Source organism: Molossus molossus, unplaced genomic scaffold (genome assembly GCF_014108415.1).
Source record: "Molossus molossus isolate mMolMol1 unplaced genomic scaffold, mMolMol1.p scaffold_m16_p_8, whole genome shotgun sequence".
NCBI lineage: Eukaryota > Metazoa > Chordata > Mammalia > Chiroptera > Molossidae > Molossus > Molossus molossus.
The window spans coordinates 35686067-35708982 of record NW_023425402.1 but is presented as its reverse complement, the minus strand read 5'-3'; the positions used below and the strand labels follow the sequence as shown (position 1 = coordinate 35708982).

At 41.6% G+C, this 22916-nt stretch overlaps 1 pseudogene; it reads right to left on the bottom strand.

Annotated features, from left to right (window-relative positions):
- Positions 1-20526: 20526 nt before the first annotated feature.
- LOC118621455 lies at positions 20527-22028 on the bottom strand (annotated as a pseudogene).
- Between the last annotated feature and the right edge of the window lie 888 nt (positions 22029-22916).

The following is a 22916-nucleotide window of genomic DNA, read 5'->3' as shown; positions in this document are numbered from 1 at the left end:
ATATGAATGTGGTTGTGTCACGTGTTGGCTCAAAAACTTGTTTTTTGTCAGAATAAAATTCATATCACGGTAGTCTGTAATCCAGCCTGTGACTACCTCTTCTTTTTTTCAATTCCCATCTCCCCACCCCTTCCCTTTAACAATCATCCACTTGTTCTCTATATCTATGGGTCTGTTACTCTTTAGTTTTATGTATTTATATATGTTTTATAGTTCACATATAAGTGAAATCACACAGTATTTGTTTTTTTCTGTCTGACTTATTTCACTTACAAAACACCCTCTAGATCCATCCATGGTGTCGCAAATGGCAAGATTTAATTTCTTTTCATTGTTAACTAATGTTTCATTTTATGTATTTTCTTCTTTATGCATTCATCTATTGATGGACATCTAGGTTGCTCCGTATCTTGGCTATTGCTGGCAATGCTGCATCAGGCAATCAAAATTAATAAACTATTGATATGTATAAAACCTGATGAATCCCCAGAGAATTTTAAAGTGAAAAAAAAAAACAGTCCCAAAGGTTACAGGACATGATTCCATTTATATAATATTCTTAATAATGACAACATTATAGAAATGGAGAACAGAGTAGTGATTTCCAGGAGCCAAGGAAGGGCTGAATTGGGAAGGAGGTAGGTGTGGCTATCGTAGGGAAACATGAGTGATCCTAGTGGTGATGGAAATGTTCTATAGCTTGACAGTATCAATGGCAATAACCTGGTTGTGATATTATACTATAGTTTTGCAATATTATCGTTAGAGGAGACTAAGAATCTCTCTGTATTACTTCTTAACAACTTCATGTGAATCTGCATTTTTTAAAAATCAATTTAAATAAATGAATGGACTAGAATAAAAAAGAGACTATAAAATGATCAAGAATGATTCAAACTTAAATGTAACTTTTATAAATTAGATACAATTTCTTAGTAAAGACAAAGAATTTAACATAAGCATCTACTTTTGCTCCATCTTTGATCACCGAAATTCCTCTTCTGAAGAGTCTGACATAGAAATGACTGCTGAGCTTTGCCTTGGAGGGGCAAGGAGGGCAGAGAAGCTAAGCTACCCCTCCACCCCAACACACAGAACCCACTCTTCGCCCTACAGTTGTGGTGTAAATGCCTCCCAGCCCTGCAACGCCATCCATGGTGGTTAGTTTGCTAGGAAGACAGGCTTAAACAACAGCAGCAGAGGCTTCATTTTTAGGTTGGCCCCTCCTCCGTGCCATCTTCCTCTTCTCCTGTGTATATTTAAAAATGTCCGAAGGGGCCCCAGCAAACAGCAATGAAGAGAAGTCAAAGGGCAGAAAAGACAGTTCTCACTATAACCTGGTCGACCCTCTGATCGTCCCTTTCAAACACAGTGCTCACCCTCACCTTACCGACTCCCTCATCTCTCCGTCCCGTGCCTCTTCAAATCAAATCTCTGCAGTTCCCTAAATCAGAAGCTAACCAAACTTTCTATTACTGTAGGCCCAGAGATGTTATGAACAACATCTGTCAGACGTCAGACTCGACATCCACTCTTTTCTCTAGTGCAATGGACAGGAATTTGATCTGAAATACAAGGTAAGATGGAAATCCTGTAAGAGCACAAGAAGTAGAAGTATTGTCGCTTAGTTGACACTCCAGTGTAAAAAGGTAGGGACTGAATTGTTTTAACTTCTTGGTTATACTCACATTATTTCCTGACAGCACTTGACTTGAACCTCAATATTACTTGTAGAGGAGTTTGAAATCTAAGACCAGGAAGTGAAATCTGAGGATTTAGAATGATGTGCTTTCAGAATAAACACATCTATCTATAAAGCAACTTCCTTTTTTCCCCCTCTAAGGAAAAGAAACCATAAAAGTGGGGAGCATCTTCTATTTTTTTAAACGACATATTGGTGAACCAAGTATGAGAGGATTTTACTGTGTAGATAATGTCAGTCACAGTTGGACTCATAACCCCTTGAAAATGTTCTCGTTATAAGTCAGAAGTTTCCTGTCATGTATAGTCTCCTGTGGAAAGTTTAATATTTATTCAAGGAGTCACCAAAGAGCACTAACAGGCCCAGGAGTCATTAGCTATGTGAACATATATTAGCTGTGTGATCACTTATTAGCCCCAAGACCGTGAGCAAATCACTTTTCCTTTCACTGTTGGAATTCCCCTACCTGATTCCTAGGGATTATCATCAGGCAAGTCTCCATTTCACATTGATAACACTGAATTTCACATTTCATCTTGTTCTATCGCATTTCACAGCATGAGTTCATTAGTTTATGACCCAATTCAAAATACGATGAGAAAAAAAAAATACATATTCCTTAAGCCCAGTTTTTGATAAATTATGTATACTTGAAATAAAATTATGATGGTTGAAATTTCCATTATAAATAAATTATTTTATTCTAAACAGACTGCAACAAGATATGGTACGTGGGCAGAATGTGTGGCGATAAATGACTAACGGGAGAAAGCCTTTTAGCGGTAGATTCATAGGAGCTTAGATTTGGAAAAGACCTAAAGAGCATTTGGTTGAATCAAAGAATTGTATCTCCAGCAGCTAGAATAGGTGGTATTTGGATGAGTTAATGAATACGTCTTTATTGGGATAGCTCAAGACCACAATAGGCATTTCTTTCCTTCCTGGACAGCTTACTTGGAAATGTTTTCCTTGGGATGAACCACTTTTCCTCCTCCTGACTGACAAACTTTGTCTTTCATTTTGCCTTGCACTGTAAGACAGAACATCTTCTCCCTTTCCTATGGCAAGCCTTCCAGTATTTGCAGAGTCAGTCTGTCTTCCCTGGTCTTTGTTGTAGCTTAAATATCTGCATGAGAGCCCTGGCATATACAGTCTGTTACTCAAAATCGATCTAACCACCATATACTTCTTTGAAAATACCCACACAGAGCCCTGGCCACACAGAGCATCAGCCCGCGAATAAAAGAGTCTCGGGTTTGATTCCCGCTAAGGGCACAAACCTCGGTTGTGGTTCAGTCCCCAGCCCTGGTCCAGGTTGTGCAGGAGGCAACCAATCAATGTGTCTCTCTCACATATCTCTCTCTCTCTCTCTCTCTCTCTCTCTCTCTCTCCTCCCACTCTATCTGAAGATAAATGGAAAAATATCCTCGGGAGAGGATTAAAAAAAAGAAGAAAGAAAGAAAATATGCTACAGAGAATCAGAGTATGATTTCAGGGAAAGAGTATTATTGGGTTTCAGAAAATTTGGAATTGGGTCTTGGCTCCAGCTCTTTTTAAATGTATGATCTTGAAAAAGTCCTCTAATTTCTAACTTTTCGTACTGCCCTTGTAATGTTTTGTTATCAAAATTAAGCTAATTTTATTAAATTAGTTGGGTAGTGTTCCCTTTTTTTCTATAATCTAGAAGAATTTGTGTATGAGGTCTGACTTAAATGGTGAAGAAAATCAAGTTCTTATCAGGTAAGAGAGAATATCTTCTTTCAAGCCAACTTTTATACCAATAGTAACTGAGAATATTCTTTAAACCACTCCTCTAGCCCTGGCCAGTTTGCTCAGTGGTTAGAGCGTTGGCCCACAGACTGGAGAGTCCTGCGTTCGGTTCCTGCTAAGGGCACGTACCTCAGTTGCAGTTTGTCCCCAGCCCCAGTTGCAGTCATATGGGTGGCAACCACTCGATGTGTCTCTCTCACATCAATGTTTCTCTCTCTCTCTCTCTCCCACTCTCCCTCCTGCTCTATCTGAAGATAAATGTAAAAATGTCCTCAGGTGAGGATAAAAAACAAAAAAATAAATAAATAAATAAACCTCTCTTCTAGTTGGAGTATTGTAAGTCCTTTGCTAGACACAGGGAAAACACAAGGTAATTATAGGGGGGTTTTAATGGAAAGAACTAAGCTATAAAGATAAATTATCCAGCATTTTTAACCACCACTTAATTATATATGTATATTTTTAACTATTACCCAATTTATATATATAAATGCAACAAAGAGTTTGTGGCATGATACAAAAAGTATAGACTAGGAAAACAATTTTAAATGAGTTTAAAGATTAGCAAAACATGTAACTACCATATGACCCAGCAATTGCACTCTTGGGCATTTATCCCAGAAAAATAAAAAATTATGTTCACACAAAAACCTGGACATGAATGCTCATACCAACTTTATTTGTAATAATCTAAAACTGGAATCAGCCACGATGTCCATCAGTAGGTGAATGGTTAAATAAACTCTGGTGTATTTATATCATAGAATACAACTTAACAATAAAAAGGAGCTATTGATATATATATAACTAGGATAAATCTCCAGAGACTTATGTTGAGGGAAAAAAGCCAAAACCAATTCCGAAAGGTTACCTAATGTATGTTTTCATTTATGTGACATTTTTGAAATGACAGAGTTTATAAATGGGAGACAGATCAGCGGTTGCAAGGGCTTGGGAGCAGGTGAGGCTGGAGGAATGAAGTGAGGGCATTTGTTAAAAAACAACAGGACAGGTCCTCGTGGTGATCGAGCTGTTGACTATGATCGTGGGGACACAAGCCTACACCTTTGATAAACTTGCATAGAACTAAATATGCACATACACAAAAATGAGTCCACATAAAAGGAGGGACGTCTGAATAAGATTGGTAGTTTGAATCAATGTCAGTATCCTGGTGGTGATACGGGAGTATAGCTCTGTACGATGTGACCAATGGGAGAAGCTGAATAAAGAGTATATGGGCCTGGCCAGCGTGGCTTAGTAGTTGAGCATCAACCCATGCCCCAAGAGGTCGCTGGTTCAATTCCCAGTTAGGGCACATGCCCAGGTTGTGGGCCCAATGCCCCGTGGAGGGCATGCAGGAGGTGGCCAAATGATGTTCTCTCTTATTGGTGTTTCTATCTCTCTCTCTCTCCATTCCACTCTCTCTAAAAATCAATAAAGAAAAAATATTAATTAAAAAAAAAGAGTATATGGGATTTCTCTGTATTATTGCTTACACCTAGATGTGAATCTACAATTTTTCTCAGTAAAAATTCAATTTAAAAAGATCATACACAAATTGTAGTCCTCTTCATAACACCACACACCACATACACACAAACACACCTCTTCGAATCAGGGGTAAACCCACCCCTAAGACTCTCAACTTAGGCAGTCCTAAACACCCAAGGTGAAGAATTCCTGTCCCTCCTTAAACCAGTTCCTGTCCCTTGTACACATGGTGGCTTGCTCCCTGACGCCTCATCTCTTGATGAGAAACATTTCATGTTTCTTGCTTTTCAAAAGTTACTCATTAAGCCCTGGCCAGTTTGGCTCAGCTGTTAGTGTCGGCCTGCAGACCAGAGAGACCCAGGTTGGGTTCCCGCTAGGGGCACGTACCTCCGTTGCAGTTTGTCCCCAGCCCCGGTTGGGGTCGTGTGGGAGGCAGTCAGTTGATGTGTCTCTTTCACATTGATGTTTCTTTTTCTCTCTTCCTCCCCCTCTCTCTCCCGCTCTATCTGAAGATAAATGCAAAAATGTCCTCGGGTAAGGATAAAAAATTTTAAAAAGTTACTCATTAAAATAAGCAATCCATCTGAAAAAAATAAGGCAGTTAGAGACAAGTATCCACGGTTCAGTATGTTATATACAATCTGGAAATCTATGCGGCTGAGTGTAGCAGACAGAGGCTGCATTCTTGCTGGGGACTGAGGAATTTCTTTCCAGCAAAGGGAAGGAACCCCAGAGGAGGCTGCAGCGCGTCTAGGACGCAGGCCAAGTGTTGTCTGATGTTGCAGGGTCTTGAGCTCCGAGATGATGGGCAGGGATTTCACTGCAGATAGCAGTATTTTAGGGAGGTATCCAGGATGGCATAGGGCTAGGGCCACAGGCACTGGACTCTAGACTAGGACCTCAGAACACCCCCACCATGACCCACAGACCAGTGCCCGTCTGCCAGCTGCTGGTTTCCAGTCTGTGAGGGAATCAGTACAGGAATAGGGTTCAGATTAAAAACTTGTCCTTGGCCACAGATTGAGAAGCTCTGCTCCACAGGCTACCATGGACATCCTGCGGTGAAGGACGTGGGCCCAGGAAGGGTTTCATCTAAAAGAGACAAACAAAATCGGATGAAAGTTTGAGCATCGGCTTGAAAATAGTGCTAAGAATTTGAAGGGAGATGTAACATCATAAACTATTATCAGGATACTGGAAGGGAAAAAAGGATTAACTTTATCACTGGGAAAACATTTCCCCCAAAACTATTATAGAAATTTCTGAGAAGAAAACCACTGTGAATTCTATTTTTTTTTTCCTTCATTCCAGACAGGGTTGCTGTTATTTTTCAAGAGAACATTAACTGAACAAGGAGGTTTTCAAATAAACGCTCAGTGAAGGAGGGAACAGGCACAACTGATTTTTCTTTTTTTAGCCTTTTATATTTCAAAAAAGCCATTAAAAGATTGGAAGGCTTGGGGTATTACATAAATTATCCTACTATTGTACCAATGAAAGGATTTCACACCCATCCATTTACTTCTGATTTGATTTGCCTCCATGAAAATTTTTTGTTTTGAAAAATATTTGTCATGCTGCAGCTCTAATACACATTAATCAAGAAGTATATTTAAAAGGTAAGATTTTAATTGCCTTGTTAGGAGAAGAAAAACCTGGCCTTACATAGCTACTTAACAATCCACTTCTTTTCACAGTATATCTGCCAGTCACCTAAAATTAATTGTCCTTAGAAACTTATAATAGAAAGGTAATTTCACTGCACAGTTTCCAATTGTGTCTCTTCTCCCAAACAGCCTGTTTGATAAGTGGCAGAGAATGGATGAGCACTCGCTTATTCCTTGTTGCTTGCAGATTCTGCAACTGGAGAAAGGCCATCAGCACAGGGTTCTGGAATAGTTATTACAAAATGAAATATGCCTAAGTAAATCCCAGAACTGTACAGAGATGATACTCTGAGGTATCATTCCTCTATTGGAGACAGCCCTCTGTACCTGCCTCTTTCCCACCAACTGCCTGGCCGTCCCGTTCAGGTCCAAGTTCAGCGCCTCAGGAAGGGTTCGCCAGCAGAAACCTCGCTTCAGTTCCCCAAGCGTAAGAGGAGAGCATTAAGTGAGCACAGATATGAAGAAAGGTAGATTTCTTTAAGATGAGGAAAAGAAAGGGATGGCTAGACCCCAGAGAGATCAGCTGTGTCGTATGCCTGAAGACAGGACCACAGACAGCCGGGGAAAGACTGCCACACCCTGAGAATAATACCAAAGAAGAGAAAGTCAGCTCTGAACCAGCCACGGGCATCAGAGCGCTGAGCACTGCAGTGGCAATGTGGGGACAGTGACCATTCTCTTTCTACCACCTCGACACCTTAAAACTGGGCAGGGTCTCAGAATTAAGGAACAACACCAGGGAGGTCATTGGGGGGCAGGGGGAGGGGAGAGCACTCCAGGAAAAGGCTAATGTCTAGAATTTTCTGCTCACTCCCAGCTGACCAGAAACTTGAAAAGAAAAAAAAATTAAGTTGAGTTATAGAATATAAAGTACATTTTTTGTTCATCTGAGTTTATGGAGTGAGAGCCCACCATAGTAAATGCATCCACACAGCATATGTGTGCCCTGTATAATACTGGTGTCACATGACAGACCATTACTTTTCACCTTTCATTATACAAGTACAATGTGCTATGTCATTAAAGTAATTGCCACTGATACCTAAAGTCAAACTGTCCACAAAATGAATTGTATTAAAGGCAAAGCAACATATGTATGTATATAGATCAGATGCCAGTAGGGCTGGGGAAGGAAAGATGTCAGGGGAAGAAAGATTAACCTTTGACTTTAGAATTTGAAGGTACTCCAAAGAAAAAAGAATTCTCTCCAATTCTTTATTACGATGGCCTAGTAGATCCTTATTCACAAAAAATCACTGAAACCAGAATAGCTTGATTTGAACTATCAGATTTGTCTGAGACTCGCACACTTATCAATGGCAGGCTTTCTTCTGCTATTACATTTTAGTCCTAAATAAAGGTGTTCGCAAGATTGATCTAGGTTGAGATTAGCAAACTGTTTTTCATACTTCACATCTGTCCAAATACACCTGCAAGATGTTATCTTCCTCCTCAGCATTATGCCATCCCCAACAAGACACACTTGGACACTCTAAATAGACAAATCACAGTATAAGTAACAATAAAAACAAAAAGAAGACTGGAAAGCAATTGGAGACCTCACCTGCTTTTTTCCAGAGTTCTAAATTCATTATCTGGGGAGTGGTCTTGATCTGAGAGACAAAGCCATACGACAAAGAAAAACTTTAAGGAAAAAAATCGAATTTTAAACGAAGCTATCAAGTCCAAACAAAACTAATGTGAACAAGCAAGGCCATTCAATTTCTACTAGCAAAACTGCAAAAAAAGAAGCTGGATCAATCAGTGCCTGTGAGGTAAGAAACAGGAGCGAATTGAAAAGCACCTCCAGTTTAGATAGAAAGCAATTAAGATCAAGAGACATGGCTAAATCTATCTCAGTAAGCCTACAGCTTATTAGCCTGTTTCTAAAACCTTGAAAGCAAAGTCGGAAACAAAAATCCAAATTACGTTTGAAAACAGCATAATCAGCGTGGGACAAATGGTGTTTATGATTTAACTGTCCCCCTCCCCCCAGCTCTGGCCCCCAAATCATGGTCTTTGCACGTCCTGAATATTCCTGGTCAGACTTCAGAGCCACAGTCTTGGCATTCTTGCCCCTATCCTCTCCTTGCCCTCCTGTTTTCATCTGTGATTTAAATTTTTTTACCTGATAGAAATATCTGTCCAAACATCTGGACTTCTGTGAGTCTCATGCAAATCTGACACGTGAATGGAGCAGGTGTCTGCCAATAGTTGGGATTAAGGGATGCCAGGAGGTACCTCTACAGCCCACAGCCTCCAACACACGCGGGCACACAAATTCCACCACTACCATGATTTCCCATATCCTGAAAGACATCCTCACCGATCCTACACAATCTAGAATTTCCCCACAAGAAGTGTTTCTTTTGAGCAAAAACATTACGTCCAGAAAACCCTGCATAAAGAAAATACCTCTGCCCTGGCCCGTTTGGCTCGGCGGTTAGAGCGTCGGCCTGCGGTCCAGAGAGACCCCGGTTCGGTTCCCGCTAAGGGCATGTACCTCAGTTGCAGTTTGTCCCCAGCCCTGGTTGGGTCCTGCAGGAAGCAACCACTTAATGTGTCCCTTTCAAATCGATGTCTCTCTCTCCCCCCCTACCCCCACCCTATCTGAACAAAATGTGGAAAAAATGTCCTTGGGTGAGGATTAAAAAAAAAATACCTCTGAGGAGATTAACACAGGACATAGTCAGCTTCAGTTGAACCCTACTGCAATATAAGAATGCAGAGCAAGGAACAGGTGGTGCTCTGATGCAGGAAAACGGAGATAGGGTTCAGGAAGAGAACCCTCTTTGGAGCAGGCTGGACTTTCAACAGCAGGGTGCCAGCAGGGTGCCTGAGCACAGGAGGGATCAAGGAAAGGTGGGAGGTACCCAGGTGTTCACTATTCGTGAAATTCACTTCTCTTTAGGAAAAAGACAGTATAGTATTGAGGGTGCAGGCTTTGGAATCAACGACTAGGTTAGAATTTATAATCCTGTTACCATTTCACAGTCTTCTCACGTGTAAAAATGAAAAAAGTATCAATAATTCATATGGTTTTTAAGGACTCAAAGGGTGATGGCTAGTATCTATTGGGCACTCACTATGCACCAGTTAATCTGTGACCTGAGGATTACATCAGTGCTTCCCAAACCTGACTGTGCACATCATCACCTCAGCATCTTACTAAAATGCAGATGAGCTGGTCGATCTGGGATGGGAGCCTGAGACTCTGCATTTCTATCAAACCCCCAGGTGGCTTTGCTGCTGCTACTGGTTTGCAGATCATACTTTGAGTAGCAAGGGCTTATATCGCTGCATTCTCACACTAACCCTTAGAAGATGGGCTTTTATTACCTACACAAAGCTCACTAATTGGGCTGAAAAAAAAAGCACAAATTCTGCCCAAATGGTAAGTTTTTTTAAAGGAGTAAAGAATTAGGCTGCTTGTGTGTGGCTTCTTCCTACTCAAAGTATGGAACCAAGGGCCAGGAGCATTGGTAGCACCTGGAGCTTGTTAGAAATACAGACTCGGAGACTCTACGCTGGACACATGAACCCCAAATCAGCATTGTGACCAGATCCTGGGTGAGTCATATGAAGAGTAAGTTTGAAAAGCCCCGAATTACAGGATTAGTCTCCACTTTTAAAATACGCCTATTTATGCTGAGAAATTTTGTTTACATAGTTGAATTTTATAGAGAATAAAGAATTATGAATTTAAAATAACATAAGGAAAGGATGAAATAAACTCCCATGCTTCCCCACACACACACACACACACACACACACACACACACTCACCTAGTAACAAGGGTAAAACGTCTTTCTGTGGCACCCTTCTGTCACAATGGCTGAGCTAAGGTCAATAATCTTGATTCCTCCCCCGCCCAAGGAAACATCCTGACCAAAAATTTTAAAAAGCTTTCACAATAACTTAATTTCCTACCAGTTATCGAGTGTGTGGAAAGCTGGTAAATTCTCTTGCTCCGTGGATGGTACTTGACGTCTATAGTTGGGAATGACATGTGTTCCATCCCATACAGCAGCAAGGCTGCCCTCGTTGGAGAGTCTGTCCCGTGGAGAAAGCGTGGGGGAAATCAGCATGCTCAGACCCTGTGCTCAGGGGCGTTCACTTTTTATTTTACCTAAGAGATAATATAATGTGAGAGGAACTACTACAGAGGTAGAAGAAAAGGAACATAATCAAACATCAGTTGAGGAAAGGAGTCTTTACCACATATTTATTTGTGAGGTCTGGAAACTACCATGGAGGGAGCCATTTCTTAGCAAAATGGTAGTTAAGTGAGGCAGCTACAAAGGTCCTGGGGTTGGTGGGACCTCTGCCTAAGAAGCTCCCCGGGGAAGAAGAAAGGAAATGCAAGTCAAAGACAAAGGGCATGGAGCGCGTGCTGTTGACCCTGTGAATTTCCTTGTCATTCTCAACAGATAGGGCTCAATAAAGACATTTAAGCTTGATAAAAGCAGGAAGGGACTGAGATTCAGGCCAGTAATTTGATGTGAGAAAAACATCCTCCCAAACCCACTGCCACTTCCCCAAGGTCACCTGCCTTCTCTTAGCCTGGATATGTTGATTCCAAGAGCAAAGTGAAACAAACTGGCTTTTAGACCAAGAGTATCAGGCAGGAAACGGGCAAGAGATGCCATCTTTGCTCATTTCCACCCTCTCACTCCACGTTTCCCTCTGAAAAGCCACTGAAAGTTTGTGTATGAGATGTTTATGTGTTTTTTATTTATGCGTATGCCTGAGTACATACAATTAATGTTCGTGGCTACTGGAAACTTGCTGTAAAAGTGCATTTCTACGTGTAAAAGGAGAATAGCAAAACATTTCTAGAACCACACTGCAATTCTTAGCACCTTTTAAATTACCTGTCACAGCTGGTATTAAAATTGCCAATCTGCATTTATTTTTAATATGAAATATGTATTAAACTTTCACTTTAATGAATAATAGAAATGAAACCATGGCAGCTCAGATCATTGCAGTTCTCTGTTTTAATTCAAGTCAGCGAATACTGAGCACTAACAATGCACAAGGTATAGGTGGCAGGGGGCGCTGCAAGAAACCCGAAGGGCTACCACACCGAAGTCCCTGTCCTCTAGGGTCCTGCTCTGAAGTCCTGGTCTCCTGCTTTCCAACTCTGCCAACAACTTGAATGCTGTTTATTTCTAAGAGAAAAATACGGTCTGGCCTGTCTTCAATGAGGGTATATCTTGGTTAGGGAGAAATGTACCCACGTGCATACACACAGAGGTGATTTTCAGTGATGGTGGTAAGTGACAGGCACCAAATGAATTCTGCCAAATAAAAGTACTCTATAAATCCTTGCCCAGCTGGTGTGGCTCTGTGGTTGAGCATCGACGCATGCACCAAGAGGTTGCCGGTTTGATTCCCCGTTAGGGCACGTGCCCAGGTTGGGCCCGATCCCCAGTGAGGGGCATGCAGGAGGCTGCCAATCGATGTTCTCTCTCATTGATGTTTTTATTTCTCTCTCCCTCTCCCTTCCTCTCTCTTAAAAAAAAATCAATAAAGATAAAATTTTTTTAAAAATAAAAATGCTCTATAAATACAAAGAAGAAGAGATGACTGGGACCACTGTCATCATGGGAGGCTTTTCAGAGGGGAGTAAGACTTGGTTTCAGCCTTAAAGGACCAGTGGGACTTAAAGAGAAAGAAAGGAGTGGGGAATACATTCTACGTGAGAAAAAGCAATGCTTCAGTAGAGTAACAGCTAGGCAAGTCTGGAGAGCCATCAGGCAGCCAGGGATTTGATGGTGAGGATCCCAGACTCAGGAGACAGACTGGGTTTGAATCCTGCCTCCACCATTTATTAGCTGATAAACTGGGGCAAGTCTTACCTGTGTGTCCCTCAGTACCTCATAGACTTTGCGTGCAGATTCAGTGAGTTAATACTTCTGAAGTGCTCAGATCAGGTGAGTTGGAGTCAAATATTTCTGTAAGTGAAGTCTGGGAAACAGGTTTGGAAAGTAGGCTGGGATCCACTTGTGGAGGTCCTTGAATGACTCACTTTGGGCTTGGTCTTAATAACCACAGGAAGCCACTGAGGGCTTTGAATGGCAGAAAAGTCAAAGTCACACAGACTGTCTCTCCTGATGGGTCCGTGCAAGGGTATCTTTCTGTATCCTTTCCTCTAAATCTACTCTTCTATATGTATCTTGAAAAATGCTCATTTTTCTCACCAGATTTTTTCATTCCAGTTTTTACTCTTTTTTTCATTTTTATCATTGTTTTGTTCAAATTTGTGAGGGTTTTGCATTCATATTGCTTTCATAACTTTATAATTACTAAGCTAAACTATAAGCCTGGAAATAAAGATGGACCATAAGAAAGGACATTTTCCCCCAGGCTAATTGCTATTAAGAACAATATCTGTTTAAAGCAAGGAAGTCTTCATGTATTATATACCCATTATCAGCAAAATATTAGATTCATTGAGTTTATAATTTATAAATGTAAGAATAAAATGCCCCAGGGGTGTATTTCAAACAAGGCTCGATTCAGGAATACAGAATTAATCACCCTACCCAGCGTTAAACCATCAGATTTATTATATTTAATTAAGTAACCCAATGAGTTCTCCAGCTCTGATAAGTTGTCTTTATACTAAGCGTGGAAATACAGATATTAGCAGTCAGGGGAAGTGCACAATCATCAAATGGGATCATTTTTCTTACGAACAATTTTTGTCCTATTTGACCTAAATTTTTTTCTCAACTCAGTGCTGTAGCTTGTGTGAGCCCCCTGCCACCCGGCCCCACAGCTCCCTCAGCCCTTTCTGTATGCAGCCGCAGCCACGGTGACAGTTCTTGGGGTGAGTTCACTTCTCCAGCGTTCACCCTGTGCCCTGCGTAGGTGCCCACTCAGCTCCGCGCGTGCTCAGGAGTAACCTGCTGGGGATTTAGCACCACACGGGCACCCGGCAGCCAGCGGGGGCTGGAATGAACTAAGGCTCCTCCCATTCTGCCCTCGGTGGTGAATCTGGTCAGCATCTCACATGCTGCCAAAAGGTCCCAGGGGCAGGAAGCTTCCGCCACGCACAGCAGTGCTGACTCAGGGATGCATATTCGCCTGTTTCTCCCTCCTTTCCCATTTCACTTCCAAGCTCACTTCCCACATGAACTACTTGAACACAAGCCTTTTTCTCAGACTCTGCGTTCGCGGGTGCCCTGACTACAAACAACAGCCTGAAAGCACAAATCCAAATACAGGGCAGCAGAATCTGTTTTAGCAAATTAAAGTGACATCAAATATCTATAAAAATCCATAACTATGACCTATATTGTGAAGGGACATTTATTTTAATTTAGAAAATGCATAGTGTTATATAAATATTCCCAATAGCAGTTTTAGTTTATTTCCTTCTTCTGTTATTTTAAGGCTATGTGGGGAAGCTTTCAATATACAACTGCCACCTACATTTCCCCAGATCCTAGTTGGCAATCCTATTTTAAATCTAAGAACATGGTAAATTGGGTAATAAGGCAGAAAGTTACATTTATACCAGATATAAAGGCTGTTTTAGCCTTTGTTTTGTATTGACACATGTTAAAGATGACTTTTTTAATAAAGATTCTCTGATTATTAAGCAGTGCCTTAACTGAATTTTATGCAGGAATATCTTTATTATTAAAGATAATGTGTTCGATACAGCTTTGTGAAAAACTTCACTATCACAGGTAGAAATTATACAAAAGGCATAGGAATGAGGTGTAAGATATAAGGACAAGGATCTCTGTGTTAGAGAAATATCATTAGCCCTGGCTGGTGTGGCCCAGTTGATTGGGTACCAACCTGTGCACCGAAAGGTTGCTGGTTCGATTCCCAGTAAGGGCACATGCCCAGGGATCAACTGGGCTTGATCCCCAGTTGGGGGCGTGCAGGAGGCAGCCAATGGATATTTCGCTCTTGCATCAGTTTCTCTCTCTCTCTCTCTTCCTCTCCCTTCCTCTCTAAAAAAAATCAATAAAAATTCTTTTAAAGAAAGGGAAAAAAAGAAAAATATTAAATAGAATTGCATATAATCTTAAATATACAAAGAATACAAAATGCATCCAACACTCAGCAGTCTCTGCATATGAAACATATAATGAAGCATCTAGACTCCCTGACTCCGAGCTAGAAAGGGAGGAATTATGTTCACTTTGGGGCTTCCTATGCAGTTCTGTTTGAGGCAAGGCTGGGCACAAAGGTATATGAAATGCCCTGCCCCAGCAATTTGGAGAACTCGGCTCACCTCACTGCAGTACATACCAAATCTCCCCCACACTGTCGGTGAGGAAACTGAGGCTCAAGCCCCCAAAGCTCCAAGCAGCAGACCCACTACACTGCTGACTAATACACAGGGCAGAGCAAAAGTAGGTTTACAGTTGTGAGGACGAGAAACAGAGTTTATTCTGGTGTCACTACTTAGTAACTATTGTATTATTTTCTATACGAACAATTTAAACCCACTTTGGCCCACCTCATACCGTGCCATTTGTTTCGTTTTCATCACAGTTGTCTCTGGAGTGCCTGGCACAGTCCCTGTTATAAATGATGATTAATAAATATTTGTTTCCATGAATGAATAAATTGATGAATGAATGGTTAAGAAAAAGGCACCATTAGCACCTTTTCAGTCTTCCCTGGGGGAGCAGGGCCCACACACACAAAAGCACTTGCTGGTAAGTCAGCACCTCCGAGCTGGCTCTGCCAACGTGGTGCCGCCACCGGAAGGAACGAGTGTGCATGGATGAAAAACACCTTCCTGCGGCCCAAAATGCCTTTAGTGGGGAAAAGGTTTTAATTCCAAATTAGAGATTAAATGCTTGAAAAGAAAATACCTAGTGAAGAGAACCATGCAGTGAAGGTCATTGCTGCATCAGTCAGGGTATTTTCTGCGGCTGCACTGTTTTGCTGGACTACAGGCTGTCGGCTACCAGCGACCTCACGCTGAGCGGCCTTAGTGAGAGACAAGGGCAGCTGCCAACTGGGGGAAAAGGGACAAAGGGAAGATAATACAATTTGAAGAAATTACACCCTAGCACTGCATAACTGTCTTCCACAGGGTGAGTTTACAAGGAAACTGGGCCCCAGAAAAAAAAGAATCAGCTTGTAGAAGAATTTCTATCAATCATGGCTTTAAAGCCCCAAAGCTCTGTTTGATGAATTTATAAAGAGTCTTCTGTTTTTCTTAACTTAACCCAGTCAATCTCATTATAAACAAGGCTCTTTTCTAGAAGTTTCATTACCTGAATATGAGATTCCTTCTCCAGCCAGGGAAAGAGACCGGTTTCTGGTTATTTCCAATGGCATGACTAGTAACAAAAATGTTCAGACAGAATGTCACAGGGAATTGTTTGCAATGTTTTGGAAGCACTGGAGGAGTGAAATGGGAAGGAGGAGGAACCCAGGACCCTCCCTCGGAATCAGCACTGCCCTGAAGCAGGGGCCCAGTACTTGCTGCGCTCTCGTTAACTCCGTGAGAGCGGGGGCTTGCAGCCCCACTGACTGGCTGAACTGCCCCTGATGCTGTTCATGCTGACCTCCCCGCTGCACAGCAGAGGTCATCCCACTGTGACAGACACGCTGCCTTAGCCGCTGTCGCTGTCAGCTCAGGGGGCTCCACACGGGGGGAGGAGAAATCACAGAGGGACGGGGTGATTGTAAACGTTGGTGACTAATTGGGATACCTCAGAGAGGTACTGTGAAAGGACAGCCGAAGGTGACACCCTATATCTGAAATGAATGCAGACTGTGTGCTCACTGGCCATTGTATTTATAGTGAATACTAACAGCCTACCTGTTACTGGCACGATGCTAGAGTAAGAGAACAAATTCTGTTTCAAAAACAGCTACAAGCACTCTCTATTTTCATCCTTAGTAAAGCATAGGCAGGGGTAGGGAGCCGACTCTTCTGGGGAAGGGGTTAGTGTGTGCCCACTTAAACACAGTTTTGTTATAGTATGTTAGGTGGAATTGTGACCCTGTTACTGCCTTTATGTAGAGACTGAGTGTAGATAGGTTAAGGGTATAGAGATAGACAGAGATTGAGTACAGATGGGTGTATATGGGTGCCCAGTTGGCAAGGAGTGGACTTGGACTTGTGGGGGCTAATTTTACCTGACAATTAGACTGGGCCATGCTGTGGTTAAACATTATTTTGGGTATGTTTGTGAAGGTATTTCCAGTAGAGATTAACATTTGAATCAAGGACGAAGTAAAGAAGATTGCCCTCCCCAATATCGGTGGGCTTCATGCAGTGGTTTGAAGGCCTGATTAGAATAAGAGGCTGAGTAAGACACAATTCTTTCTGTTCATCTGACTATCTTCAAGCTGGAACCTCAGTGTAGTCTTCTCCTGCCTTCAGTCTCAGACTGGAACTTACACCTTGGCTCCCCTGGTGACCAGGTCTTCAGATTCAGCTCCTGCGGGTCTCCAGCTTGCCAACTGCAGATCTTGGACTTCTCAGTCTCCATAATCCCATGAACAAATTCTCTATAGTATAAATTATATGTATATTATAAAGAATATATATAGTATAAAGAATATATATAGTAGACACATAGATATTTAAGGACTAAATATGTAAGGACTAAAACATTCAGTAGATGAATCAAAGGACAAAAAATTCCCTTTGGAGAAACAAGTTAGTAAAATGCAAAATCAAATATAAGAAATGTCTTCAACGTCAAGCAAACATGTAAAGGGATAATAAGGAAACAGATAAACCACTTGGAAAATAAGTGAAAGGTACATAACATCACCAAACTAGAAGACAGGAACAGAACAGAGAGTGGCGAGACATGATGACCAGCCCTACTGTGATTAACAGCCTTGGCAGAAAAGGGGTAAAAACAGATGAAAGGCCCTTGGAATCCCTAAAAGGAAACTGAGTTTAACAGCCAAAGAGAAGATGGAGTTCAGGGGACTCTGTCAAGGTCGTGATTAAAATGTTGAGGGATAGAATTGAACACAGGTGTGTCAACTGTGTCAAAGGCAGTTGGAAAACCCAAAAGGTCTAGGGTGTGTGTGTGTGTGTGTGTATTTCTGGACACTTTTATTCACAGATGGGTACAAGTTATTTGCTTTCTAATGATGTGGCCATAGCAGTGGTTTGTCGTGTGAAAATAAAACTGGAATCAAGGACATATGGGTTCTGGTCTTAGTTCTGCTGCTAACCAACCTTAGAATTAAATAATTTAATTCAGTTAAATCTAAATTTATTCATAATGCACAATCCCCAATTTTTCTAAACCTCTTTTACATAAAGATGTGAGACAGGATCACTGGTCCCCAAATCACTAGGGGAAATTGTCCATTCCAAGTCCAGGGACTCGACTCTGCTGGATCTGAATGAGCTTAATGTGGATTTTTAAAAAGCTCCGGTGACTCGGAAACAGCCAGTTTGGGCAGCCACTGGTCTGTATGATGTCTCTGGTTCCCTCCAGCTCTAAAATCTCAGAGTGATCTCTGAGTCACTGAGAACAAATGCCCATCCATCAAATAGGGTGTTTGATTCACACAAGCCACAGGAGGAAGAGGGAGGTTTAGTTTCCAAATAGGCTCACTATCAGGCACTGTTAATATTGTTTTATTATTTGGTTGTAGGGGAAGAAAGAGCACTTGGCATAAAACATGTGCCTTTGTGTCGTCAACAACAACCCGTAAACCAAACGATTAAAAGGAAGGGGCAGAGCACAGATTGGTAGATAAGCCTATCACGAGATCTGGAAAAAATGTATACTTTCCTGAGAAACTAAATGGAAGTCATGAGTATAGAGAGAGCAGATGTTTTCACTGAATATTAACTTTCCTTTTCTGATAACCCACTGTAGGCTATGCAGTGGTAGGGCATGGGCAATAACACACATGAGTGGGAATCTGATTATACTGTATCGGAGGGGAAAACAGCTCATTTAGTACTATTCTGATTCTTCAGTTTTATTAGCTACATTTACTAAGGGTTCAGTGTTACTGAGCTCACGTCTTTTAGGGGCTTCTTAAAACCATAAGCGTGAAAATTTAATTTTGCACAAATATAGATGTATTCTGACTTATCTAGATCCAAAAAAATTTTTTTGCACCTAAAAAACATTCTGTGGCTCCTTTAAAATATGTTGAAACCTCTATTTGATTCAAAGTTTTAATATTATATTTCTTCATTTAATATTAATTATACTGTAATCATTTTTTGATAATAATTCACTTTATCAAACCTCCCTGGGACATCCTGAGATGTTTTTGAACTTACCGTGATGGTGATTTGATTTTCATTTAGAAGAGAATGTATTACTACCCCGTCATCCCCATTTTCTAAGAAACCCCCTCTCTACTCTTAAATTAGAAACCAGGTCTGAGTTTTAACCTTTTGGTCTGTGATGAAAGTGTTTTAAAGTCTTCTTTTAATGAGCAGTATCATTATTTCATTGCTTGGATGTATCTAATCTTGTAAGGTATCCTGGGCAATAGAATGTCTGTGAAACCCAGATTAGCAACACTAATGCCACATATATTTGACAACCAATTAATTGCTCCCATGCTCATACAGCTTCTTGGTAGCACTTCAGACACATGATACTCATCCTAATCCAGAGATCTGGAATGACAAAGTATTCGAGAAGGAAGGGATCTGAGAGCTCACCAAATGCAGCTTCTTCCTTATGTGCAAACTGTATCTCTACCCTGAAAATGGGTACTCAGCTTCTGCATGAATTCCTGGGACAAGGAGAGAGCCAGAACCAAAGCTGGACACTCTGTTACTTGGAAAAACCATCATTATATAGAGCTGTTCACTCCTAACATCACAGTTCTGACCTCTGAATAACGGAGGAAGACTAATCTCTTTCCCCTCATAGCTGTCAGAATATTTCAAGACTTCTCAAAGTTACACCTGCCCTACTGCTGTCCCTCCTGTAACATAGTGTTTCTAGGTCCCTATTACCCAAGACTTCTTCTTCTAGACCTACTCTAATTCCAGAGTAAGAATGTTTTGTCTACAGAGGGAAAATACTTTGTAAAGGAGTATTGATTTCTCTTTTAGAATTTAACATCAAATGTCTATTACAGAAAAAGTAGAGATTTGTTTTACGTTGTATACGTATTCATCAGGCACCATGTGAACTTATTAGTCAATGGATCACTTCTCCCAAGTGAAGACAATATCACATTCATCCTTGAGACCTCGAAAGCTAACAGATTGCAGCACTTGATGAGCATTCAATAAATGTTTGTCTTAACTAATGAAATCTGAGACACCTCAGCTGAATTTCTTTTCAAGAGGATATTCATTTGATTTTTTTGTTGCACAAGCTTCATGCCCATCTATAATTTCACCTAGTAAAATTCAATGTAGACACATTGCATAGCATGTGCCAACAATCATTAATAACCAAGTAAACTCCATGACTCTGCTTAGGTGACCCTCTTAATGCTGAACTCCAAGTCACAGCACAGTAACTGTCAATTCAACTACGCCAAGGTTTCTGAAGACATTGGCTTCTGTGCCCAAGCAGGTTGTAAATACATTTCAAATGGAACCTGGCACCCCCCTGAAGGAATCCGAGCTTCACACTATTGGGGAAGTTTACCAGGATGGCTTCAGAGTAGACTAACTTTACACTGCACATTTAAAAAAAAAAAAAAAAACACATTTATTCAGCGTCATGATCAGACTATTACATCTAACAATCAACAGCATGGGTGCAATAAGTATATATATGTTAAAAGTATTTGTTGGGATGCTTTACACTTTCCACAGAACAAAAACGGAAATAACCTGCTATACAGTTAGTCACAAATACGGTCCTCGAGCCTTTTGCCCGTGCACAGGAGCGTTGTCTAAAACATGTCTTCTTTGGCCCTGCTGCCACTGTGCTGGGCTGAGCTCACAAATCCCTTGTAATCTGTAGCTTCTCTGGCTGTCCTCTCCTGCTAAGCTTGTTTTCTGGCGGTAATAAAAACCTTCTGCCACTGCCATCGCTGCTGCTGCTGGCACTGCCACGGCCACTTGGCGTTGTGGTTTGGCAAAGTGTTGGCCTCCACCACCACAGGGGCCGAGCTTCCGCCTCCAAGGTTTCCTCCTTTCATGGGTCCAGAATTTGAAGCTTGATTGTTATAATTCCCAAAATCTTTTTAGCTTCTGCCACCTTCAAAATTGCTTCCACGACCACTAGCCACCTCTGCCTCCTCCGCTGTTACAGCCCTCATGGTTGCCACTTCCATAGCCTCTGCCTCCCCCGGAGTAACCAGGGCCTCCTCATAAACACCATCGTTACCAAATCCATCATAGCCCTCCCCACTGCCACCGTATCACCACCACCATGCTGCCACCAAAGCCACGTCGACCACTGAAGTTTCCTCCGCAACCAAAGTTGTCATTCCCACCAAAACCACCTCCACTACCACCTCTGAAGTTTCCGGAACCACTTCGACCTGTTTGGCTGGACAGAGCACTAGCCACGTCCTGCTTAGACAGAGCTTGCCTTACTTCACAGTTGTGGCCCTTCACAGGATGGTGTTTCTGAAGGACAGTCTTGCCTACAGTCCCGGTCATCAAAGGTCACAAAAGCAAAGCCTCTCTTGTTGCCACTGCCTTGCTCAGCCATGATGTCAATCACTGCAATTTTCCCATATGTTCAGAATAATCTCTTGGGTGACGTTCTTCAGTGTCTTCTTGAACACCACTGGCAAAAGTCTTTTTCACAGTTAAGTGGGCACCAGGTCTTTGAGGATCTTCTCTTGAGACAGCCCTGCCTGGTTCCACAATTCTTCCATCTGCCTCGTAGGGCCTGCATGCATGGCTGCATCCACGTGCTCCCCAGTGGCAACATGACAGACCCAAAGCCTCTGGAGTGCTTGGTGTTTGGACCTATCATCACCACACCGTCCTTGAGCATCCCCACTCAGACTCGCCGGTTGTTTCAAAGCTCAAACCTCCAGTAAAAAGTTTCCACAGCTCTTCACACTCTTTGGGAGACTGACCGAGACATGAGGCTTCAGGAGGGGAGACTTGAAGGATGCTTTTTCGGTGGCATCCACCAGCAGAAAGTCAATTGAATTTTTAAAAACCCTGTCATTCTTAATTAATTGCATAATAAATACCTTTCTAATCCAAGATCTGCAAATGAATGAAAGTCCAGCTGTTTGCAAAGAACAAAGGGGTCTTGTGGATGTAATATTAACGTTCTGTGCTACTGTTATTTCCCCAGTAATTTTTCTTTTGCATAAAATCCATTATTTTCAGGATAATATTATTTTCACTATTTTCTAGTTATCTATAAAGCCAAGCATCTAATCCAGTTATTATATGTCTATCCCTCTTTTATAAAACATTATATACAGTCATCCCTCGCCACTTTGCGCTTCGACTTTCTTGGCTTCGCTCCATCGTGGTTTTTTGAAGCCGATAATGTCAAATCGCGAAGTGGCGAGGGACGACTGTGTATATAGAGAATTCTACTTCTCGGAAATTCATTTATCACAGTAGAGTCTGGAGCTGATTAACCATGATAAACAAGGGCCGACTGTATTCCTTTTGCAGCCCATTTCAAAAATGTGTTCACTCATTAAAATCTTAGCTGTTAATAACAATTACAAAAATCTTGTAGATGGACATCCTGCGTCTTGGATACAAATATATGAAATTATCATCATCCAATCCTTGTGAGATATGTGTGATTCCCTAGTCTTTTTTTTATAAAAAGAAGTTATATAATTGCCTTAAAAAACATTCCTTGACCTAAGAAATATCCATTTAACTCATAGTTGTCACAACCCAAACTCTCCTGGAGAGTTATCCCCTCAGGGAGCCCTGGAGCAAACTGTATTTCTGAGACCAAGACTACTTTGCACCCAAAGATTTGAGAGTGCCTTGCCCATCCCCACAAGAACCCAAAGAGTACTCCCTTGTTTTTATAACCAGTTTATCCAGGCCCCAGAGACCACCCTCTATCCTGTCCAACTTTAACAATGGAATTAGGGGAAATTTGGGGTTTACATAAACTTCAGTTCTCTTCAAAACAGGCCAAGCAAGTTCTCAAGGCAGTAAGCCAGGAGTCGAAGCACCCAGGAAGGGCACCCCGCTCTAACTCCTGCTGAGCATCCGCGCCGTCTGGTGAAAGGCTACTTGCTACAAGGGCCTCCAGGATGAACGTGCTCAACCCTAGCCCCACGAGGGTGGTTTGGCCAGCGTTGATGGAAACATGAGAACCAAACAGCAACCAGGAGTAACTTCATTCACTAAAAAACAATAATAATAATAATTTCATTCAAGAAA